At 43.4% G+C, this 7,500-nt stretch overlaps 5 non-coding genes and 2 pseudogenes across 5 annotated transcripts in view; all 7 read left to right on the top strand.

Annotated features, from left to right (window-relative positions):
• The window catches only part of LOC136720780 (5S ribosomal RNA), a 119-nt gene extending 71 nt beyond the window's left edge, over window positions 1-48 (top strand). The window contains exon 1 of the ribosomal RNA XR_010805620.1: window positions 1-48. This exon is cut by the window's left edge and continues 71 nt beyond it. This is a non-coding gene — a ribosomal RNA (5S ribosomal RNA).
• Window positions 49-1,114: 1,066 nt separating this feature from the next.
• Window positions 1,115-1,233, top strand: LOC136720905 (5S ribosomal RNA). Its single transcript, XR_010805734.1, has one exon. It is a non-coding gene; the product is annotated as a 5S ribosomal RNA (ribosomal RNA).
• A 1,066-nt stretch (window positions 1,234-2,299) lies between these two features.
• LOC136720888 (5S ribosomal RNA) lies at window positions 2,300-2,418 on the top strand. Its single transcript, XR_010805718.1, has one exon. It is a non-coding gene; the product is annotated as a 5S ribosomal RNA (ribosomal RNA).
• A 1,055-nt stretch (window positions 2,419-3,473) lies between these two features.
• LOC136720814 (5S ribosomal RNA) lies at window positions 3,474-3,592 on the top strand. The gene has a single exon (XR_010805651.1). It is a non-coding gene; the product is annotated as a 5S ribosomal RNA (ribosomal RNA).
• A 1,046-nt stretch (window positions 3,593-4,638) lies between these two features.
• On the top strand, window positions 4,639-4,747 carry LOC136720972 (uncharacterized; annotated as a pseudogene).
• Window positions 4,748-5,793: 1,046 nt separating this feature from the next.
• Window positions 5,794-5,902, top strand: LOC136720974 (uncharacterized; annotated as a pseudogene).
• Window positions 5,903-6,957: 1,055 nt separating this feature from the next.
• Window positions 6,958-7,076, top strand: LOC136720991 (5S ribosomal RNA). Its single transcript, XR_010805791.1, has one exon. It is a non-coding gene; the product is annotated as a 5S ribosomal RNA (ribosomal RNA).
• Window positions 7,077-7,500: the final 424 nt, after the last annotated feature.

Below are 7,500 nucleotides of genomic sequence, written 5' to 3'. Positions count from 1 at the left end.
TCAGTACTTGGATGGGAGACCGCCTGGGAATACCAGGTGCTGTAAGCTTTTGCATCTTTTACACACCAGAGGGCGACAAATCACGAGTTTTAACTTTGGATACACGCAATTTCATCATTATTTCAGATTTGACTTCCCCAAATACACAGGCATACAATAGATCTTGTTCTCCAACGTAAACGGTCCCTAGTAACTAGGGTACATTCGTAAATAAATTGAGCATCATGGCTAGAAGTGACTAAATGTTGCCTAATCTTTCTCATCGAGAAATGACACAATTACAGCAACACAAAAAGGAACTCCACCGGACAAAGTTCAGTGCTCACAAGGAGCCTCATTCAACACACACGGTTCCATTCCCATTCATGCAAAGCACGAAAGTGTAAAACTTGGGAACATACTTGAGAGCAAAGATCACATTCAATCTCATTCAAGGCACGGATGTGAATGCAACGGGATGAAATTACTGAAATGATGCCTGCCCTCGAACTGTGATGATGGACTACCCGACTCGCCAATAATATTGGGTTCTGGTGTATTGAAATACAGGAGCTGCTGGATTTGTGTGTTTTCTTACCCCCTCACCATAGTTTGTCAAATGTTTAAACAACTGAACTTATATTCAAGGTTTGATTCTCTTCATATGTTTTACTGGTTTACATTTGTCTCAGCAACCTGTTGAATGATTCTTCTGCTTTCAAAACAAAATGACAACAGGATGAATGCACACACTTGAAAATACAATACATGCAATGTTATGCATCATAGTGATGCAACCTCCTTTCAGTTTCATACTGCATGTCAATTGAAATCCTTACTGAAATGCACACCTTCTCAAGATTGCGCTTGACTGGCGTGTCAGGCACTCAATTACAGCTGTTTTATCAAGACAATGTGTTCGTTTTGTAATATATAGTTCCGGTCTGGTGTGGCACCCCAGCTAACGCACAACGTTGCCACAATGTTGCCACAACGTGGCGTGTTAGCAGGGACTGGCTGCGGCGCGCTGGTGTGTCCCGGGCTTTAGAGTAGAGAGACAGTTCAACTGCAAGTATGAGCGGCAGAAACGGATATTGCCTTCCCTTTAAGTAGAGCGTCAGGGACAGCCTCCCTGGCTTACGGCCATACTAGCCTGAATACGCCCGATCTCGTCCGATCTCGGAAGCTAAGCAGGCTCGGGCCTGGTCAGTACTTGGATGGGAGAGCGCCTGGGAATACCAGGTGCTGTAAGCTTTTGCATCTTTTACACACCAGAGGGCGACAAATCACGATTTTTAACTTTGGATACGCGCAATTTCATCATTATTTCAGATTTGACTTCCCCAAATACACAGGCATACAATAGATCTTGTTCTCCAACGTAAACGGTCCCTAGTAACTAGGGTACATTCGTAAATAAATTGAGCATCATGGCTAGAAGTGACTAAATGTTGCCTAATCTTTCTCATCGAGAAATGACACAATTACAGCAACACAAAAAGGAACTCCACCGGACAAAGTTCAGTGCTCACAAGGAGCCTCATTCAACACACACGGTTCCATTCCCATTCATGCAAAGCACGAAAGTGTAAAACTTGGGAACATACTTGAGAGCAAAGATCACATTCAATCTCATTCAAGGCACGGATGTGAATGCAACGGGATGAAATTACTGAAATGATGCCTGCCCTCGAACTGTGATGATGGACTACCCGACTCGCCAATAATATTGGGTTCTGGTGTATTGAAATACAGGAGCTGCTGGATTTGTGTGTTTTCTTACCCCCTCACCATAGTTTGTCAAATGTTTAAACAACTGAACTTATATTCAAGGTTTGTTTCTCTTCATATGTTTTACTGGTTTACATTTGTCTCAGCAACCTGTTGAATGATTCTTCTGCTTTCAAAACAAAATGACAACAGGATGAATGCACACACTTGAAAATACAATACATGCAATGTTATGCATCATAGTGATGCAACCTCCTTTCAGTTTCATACTGCATGTCAATTGAAATCCTTACTGAAATGCACACCTTCTCAAGATTGCGCTTGACTGGCGTGTCAGGCACTCAATCACAGCTGTTTTATCAAGACAATGTGTTCGTTTTGTAATATATAGTTCCGGTCTGGTGTGGCACCCCAGCTAACGCACAACGTTGCCACAATGTTGCCACAACGTGGCGTGTTAGCAGGGACTGGCTGCGGCGCGCTGGTGTGTCCCGGGCTTTAGAGTAGAGAGACAGTTCAACTGTAAGTATGAACGGCAGAAACGGATATTGCCTTCCCTTTAAGTAGAGCGTCAGGGACAGCCTCCCTGGCTTACGGCCATACTAGCCTGAATACGCCCGATCTCATCGGATCTCGGAAGCCAAGCGGGCTCGGGCCTGGTCAGTACTTGGATGGGAGACCGCCTGGGAATACCAGGTGCTGTAAGCTTTTGCACCTTTTACACACCAGAGGGCGACAAATCACGAGTTTTAACTTTGGATACACACAATTTCATCATTATTTCAGATTTTACTTCCCCAAATACACAGGCATACAATAGATCTTGTTCTCCAACGTAAACGGTCCCTAGTAACTAGGGTACATTCGTAAATAAATTGAGCATCATGGCTAGAAGTGACTAAATGTTGCCTAATCTTTCTCATCGAGAAATGACACAATTACAGCAACACAAAAAGGAACTCCACCGGACAAAGTTCAGTGCTCACAAGGAGCCTCATTCAACACACACGGTTCCATTCCCATTCATGCAAAGCACGAAAGTGTAAAACTTGGGAACATACTTGAGAGCAAAGATCACATTCAATCTCATTCAAGGCACGGATGTGAATGCAACGGGATGAAATTACTGAAATGATGCCTGCCCTCGAACTGTGATGATGGACTACCCGACTCGCCAATAATATTGGGTTCTGGTGTATTGAAATACAGGAGCTGCTGGATTTGTGTGTTTTCTTACCCCCTCACCATAGTTTGTCAAATGTTTAAACAACTGAACTTATATTCAAGGTTTGTTTCTCTTCATATGTTTTACTGGTTTACATTTGTCTCAGCAACCTGTTGAATGATTCTTCTGCTTTCAAAACAAAATGACAACAGGATGAATGCACACACTTGAAAATACAATACATGCAATGTTATGCATCATAGTGATGCAACCTCCTTTCAGCTTCATACTGCATGTCAATTGAAATCCTTACTGAAATGCACACCTTCTCAAGATTGAGCTTGACTGGCGTGTCAGGCACTCAATTACAGCTGTTTTATCAAGACAATGTGTTCGTTTTGTAAAAAATAGTTCCGGTCTGGTGTGGCACCCCAGCTAACGCACAACGTTGCCACAATGTGGCATGTAAGCAGGGACTGTCTGCGGCGCGCTGGTGTGTCCCGGGCTTTAGAGTAGAGAGACAGTTCAACTGTAAGTATGAACGGCAGAAACGGATATTGCCTTCCCTTTAAGTAGAGCGTCAGGGACAGCCTCCCTGGCTTACGGCCATACTAGCCTGAATACGCCCGATCTCGTCTGATCTCGGAAGCTAAGCAGGCTCGGGCCTGGTCAGTACTTGGATGGGAGACCGCCTGGGAATACCAGGTGCTGTAAGCTTTTGCATCTTTTACACACCAGAGGGCGACAAATCACGAGTTTTAACTTTGGATACACGCAATTTCATCATTATTTCAGATTTGACTTCCCCAAATACACAGGCATCCAATAGATCTTGTTCTCCAACGTAAACGGTCCGTAGTAACTAGGGTACATTCGTAAATAAATTGAGCATCATGGCTAGAAGTGACTAAATGTTGCCTAATCTTTCTCATCGAGAAATGACACAATTACAGCAACACAAAAAGGAACTCCACCGGACAAAGTTCAGTGCTCACAAGGAGCCTCATTCAACACACACGGTTCCATTCCCATTCATGCAAAGCACGAAAGTGTAAAACTTGGGAACATACTTGAGAGCAAAGATCACATTCAATCTCATTCAAGGCACGGATGTGAATGCAACGGGATGAAATTACTGAAATGATGCCTGCCCTCGAACTGTGATGATGGACTACCCGACTCGCCAATAATATTGGGTTCTGGTGTATTGAAATACAGGAGCTGCTGGATTTGTGTGTTTTCTTACCCCCTCACCATAGTTTGTCAAATGTTTAAACAACTGAACTTATATTCAAGGTTTGTTTCTCTTCATATGTTTTACTGGTTTACATTTGTCTCAGCAACCTGTTGAATGATTCTTCTGCTTTCAAAACAAAATGACAACAGGATGAATGCACACACTTGAAAATACAATACATGCAATGTTATGCATCATAGTGATGCAACCTCCTTTCAGTTTCATACTGCATGTCAATTGAAATCCTTACTGAAATGCACACCTTCTCAAGATTGCGCTTGACTGGCGTGTCAGGCACTCAATTACAGCTGTATTATCAAGACAATGTGTTCGTTTTGTAAAATATAGTTCCGGTCTGGTGTGGCACCCCAGCTAACGCACAACGTTGCCACAACGTTTCGTGTTAGCAGGGACTGTCTGCGGCGCGCTGGTGTGTCCCGGACTTTAGAGTAGAGAGACAGTTCAACTGCAAGTATGAGCGGCAGAAACGGATATTGCCTTCCCTTTAAGTAGAGCGTCAGGGACAGCTTACGGCCATACTAGCCTGAATACGTCCGATCTCAGAAGCTAAGCAGGCTCGGGCCTGGTCAGTACTTGGATGGGAGACCACCTGGGAATACCAGGTGCTGTAAGCTTTTGCATCTTTTACACACCAGAGGGCGACAAATCACGAGTTTTAACTTTGGATACACGCAATTTCATTATTATTTCAGATTTGACTTCCCCAAATACACAGGCATCCAATAGATCTTGTTCTCCAACGTAAACGGTCCGTAGTAACTAGGGTACATTCGTAAATAAATTGAGCATCATGGCTAGAAGTGACTAAATGTTGCCTAATCTTTCTCATCGAGAAATGACACAATTACAGCAACACAAAAAGGAACTCCACCGGACAAAGTTCAGTGCTCACAAGGAGCCTCATTCAACACACACGGTTCCATTCCCATTCATGCAAAGCACGAAAGTGTAAAACTTGGGAACATACTTGAGAGCAAAGATCACATTCAATCTCATTCAAGGCACGGATGTGAATGCAACGGGATGAAATTACTGAAATGATGCCTGCCCTCGAACTGTGATGATGGACTACCCGACTCGCCAATAATATTGGGTTCTGGTGTATTGAAATACAGGAGCTGCTGGATTTGTGTGTTTTCTTACCCCCTCACCATAGTTTGTCAAATGTTTAAACAACTGAACTTATATTCAAGGTTTGTTTCTCTTCATATGTTTTACTGGTTTACATTTGTCTCAGCAACCTGTTGAATGATTCTTCTGCTTTCAAAACAAAATGACAACAGGATGAATGCACACACTTGAAAATACAATACATGCAATGTTATGCATCATAGTGATGCAACCTCCTTTCAGTTTCATACTGCATGTCAATTGAAATCCTTACTGAAATGCACACCTTCTCAAGATTGCGCTTGACTGGCGTGTCAGGCACTCAATTACAGCTGTATTATCAAGACAATGTGTTCGTTTTGTAAAATATAGTTCCGGTCTGGTGTGGCACCCCAGCTAACGCACAATGTTGCCACAACGTTTCGTGTTAGCAGGGACTGTCTGCGGCGCGCTGGTGTGTCCCGGACTTTAGAGTAGAGAGACAGTTCAACTGCAAGTATGAGCGGCAGAAACGGATATTGCCTTCCCTTTAAGTAGAGCGTCAGGGACAGCTTACGGCCATACTAGCCTGAATACGTCCGATCTCAGAAGCTAAGCAGGCTCGGGCCTGGTCAGTACTTGGATGGGAGACCGCCTGGGAATACCAGGTGCTGTAAGCTTTTGCATCTTTTACACACCAGAGGGCGACAAATCACGAGTTTTAACTTTGGATACACGCAATTTCATCATTATTTCAGATTTGACTTCCCCAAATACACAGGCATACAATAGATCTTGTTCTCCAACGTAAACGGTCCCTATTAACTAGTGTACATTTGTAAATAAATTGAGCATCATGGCTAGAAGTGACTAAATGTTGCCTAATCTTTCTCATCGAGAAATGACACAATTACAGCAACACAAAAAGGAACTCCACCGGACAAAGTTCAGTGCTCACAAGGAGCCTCATTCAACACACACGGTTCCATTCCCATTCATACAAAGCACGAAAGTGTAAAACTTGGGAACATACTTGAGAGCAAAGATCACATTCAATCTCATTCAAGGCACGGATGTGAATGCAACGGGATGAAATTACTGAAATGATGCCTGCCCTCGAACTGTGATGATGGACTACCCGACTCGCCAATAATATTGGGTTCTGGTGTATTGAAATACAGGAGCTGCTGGATTTGTGTGTTTTCTTACCCCCTCACCATAGTTTGTCAAATGTTTAAACAACTGAACTTATATTCAAGGTTTGTTTCTCTTCATATGTTTTACTGGTTTACATTTGTCTCAGCAACCTGTTGAATGATTCTTCTGCTTTCAAAACAAAATGACAACAGGATGAATGCACACACTTGAAAATACAATACATGCAATGTTATGCATCATAGTGATGCAACCTCCTTTCAGTTTCATACTGCATGTCAATTGAAATCCTTACTGAAATGCACAACTTCTCAAGATTGCGCTTGACTGGCGTGTCAGGCACTCAATTACAGCTGTATTATCAAGACAATGTGTTCGTTTTGTAAAATATAGTTCCGGTCTGGTGTGGCACCCCAGCTAACGCACAACGTTGCCACAACGTGGCGTGTTAGCAGGGACTGTCTGCGGCGCGCTGGTGTGTCCCGGGCTTTAGAGTAGAGAGACAGTTCAACTGTAAGTATGAACGGCAGAAACGGATATTGCCTTCCCTATAAGTAGAGCGTCAGGGACAGCCTCCCTGGCTTACGGCCATACTAGCCTGAATACGCCCGATCTCGTCCGATCTCGGAAGCTAAGCAGGCTCGGGCCTGGTCAGTACTTGGATGGGAGACCGCCTGGGAATACCAGGTGCTGTAAGCTTTTGCATCTTTTACACACCAGAGGGCGACAAATCACGAGTTTTAACTTTGGATACACGCAATTTCATCATTATTTCAGATTTGACTTCCCCAAATACACAGGCATACAATAGATCTTGTTCTCCAACGTAAACGGTCCCTAGTAACTAGGGTACATTCGTAAATAAATTGAGCATCATGGCTAGAAGTGACTAAATGTTGCCTAATCTTTCTCATCGAGAAATGACACAATTACAGCAACACAAAAAGGAACTCCACCGGACAAAGTTCAGTGCTCACAAGGAGCCTCATTCAACACACACGGTTCCATTCCCATTCATGCAAAGCACGAAAGTGTAAAACTTGGGAACATACTTGAGAGCAAAGATCACATTCAATCTCATTCAAGGCACGGATGTGAATGCAACGGGATGAAATTACTGAAA

Source organism: Amia ocellicauda, unplaced genomic scaffold, assembly GCF_036373705.1.
Source record: "Amia ocellicauda isolate fAmiCal2 unplaced genomic scaffold, fAmiCal2.hap1 HAP1_SCAFFOLD_109, whole genome shotgun sequence".
Classification (NCBI taxonomy): domain Eukaryota; kingdom Metazoa; phylum Chordata; class Actinopteri; order Amiiformes; family Amiidae; genus Amia; species Amia ocellicauda.
The sequence above is the reverse complement of the archived record's forward strand: the minus strand, read 5'-3'. Positions and strand labels throughout refer to the sequence as shown.